Source organism: Myotis davidii, unplaced genomic scaffold (assembly GCF_000327345.1).
Source record: "Myotis davidii unplaced genomic scaffold, ASM32734v1 scaffold805, whole genome shotgun sequence".
Classification (NCBI taxonomy): domain Eukaryota; kingdom Metazoa; phylum Chordata; class Mammalia; order Chiroptera; family Vespertilionidae; genus Myotis; species Myotis davidii.
Window position 1 is genome coordinate 82,604 of NW_006296430.1, and position 1,398 is coordinate 84,001.

A 1,398-nucleotide genomic window follows, 5' to 3' on the forward strand; every position below is an offset into this window, starting at 1 on the left:
ACAATAACAATTCTGACATTTGTGGTAAATAAATAAACATAAAGCACATGTGTACATACGTCAAAATGATGGAACTTTTTTTTTATATAAATAAATGGGAGATGATGATGTAACCATGAAACGACATACGTCTAGTCCGATGTAACCCGAGGATTGTCTGTACTGGTGAGGATGTGGAGAAAAGGGAACCCTCCTGCAATGTTGGTAGGTTTGTAAACTGGTGCAGCCACTATGGAAAATAATATGGAGGTTTCTCAAAAAATTAAAAATAGAACTACCACATGACACAGCAATTCCACTTCTGGGTACATATTCAGAGGAAATGAAAACACTAATTAGAAAAGATATCTGCACCCACATGGCCATAGCAGCATCATATGCAATAGCCAAGACATGGAAACAGTTTAAATGTCCATTGATGGATGTTGGATAAAGAAAGCTGTGGCGTATATACATGATGGAAAACTATTCAGCCATAAAAAAACACACGCAAAAATATCCTATATTGAGACAACATGGATGGCCTTTTTAAAAAAATATATATTTTATTGATTTTTTACAGAGAGAAAGAGAGAGGGATAGAGTTAGAAACATCGATCTGCTGCCTCCTGCACACCTCCTACTGGGGATGTGCCCACAACCAAGGTACATGCCCTTGACCGGAATCGAACCTGGGACCTTTCAGTTCCCAGGCCGGCGCTCTATCCACTGAGCCAAACCAGTTAGGGCAATATGGATGGACCTTGAGGGCATTATACCATGGGAAATAAGTCAGACAGAGAAAGACAAACAATGTATGATTTAATTATATGTGGAATCTATTCAAAAACACAAATACACACAAAAAACAAAAGCACCAAACTAACAGAAAAACTCTTGTTGTTTCCAACAGTAGGGGTGGAGGGAGGGGGATTTGAAGACAGGTGGTCAAAAGGTACAAACTCTCAGTTATAGGAAAAACCAAGATGGCAGCATAGGTAAACACCAGAGATTGCTGCCTCACACAACCACTTCAAAAATACAACTGAAAGACGGAACGGACATCGTCCAGAACCACCGGAAGGCTGGCTGAGTGGAAATTCTACAACGAGAAGGAAAGAGAAAAGCATTCCAAGACTCAGAGGAGGTGGGGTGCAGAAGTAAAATACAAAGGTGCGGAGGTGCATACGGAGAGGGCTGGCGGCTGAGGACACGGTTGTCTTTTTAAATCGGGAGGGAGTCTCAGGCTCTGAGCTCCAGTCCTGAGCGAGTCTGTGTGGACCCAGACTCATACAGGAGAAAACTGGACTGTCTGGCAGTGGGCCGAACTCCAGGAGGGCTTTCTCTCAGAGGTGCTTGCAGTGATTATTGGGACACTGAGACTCAGGAACTCTTAGGGTAGGAATGAGGACCAGCCAT

General features: G+C 42.8%; 1 protein-coding gene across 2 annotated transcripts in view; it reads right to left on the reverse strand.

Annotated features, from left to right (window-relative positions):
• The window catches only part of XPO4 (exportin 4), a 104,164-nt gene that overhangs the window by 13,721 nt on the left and 89,045 nt on the right, over positions 1 to 1,398 (reverse strand). The window lies entirely within an intron of this gene.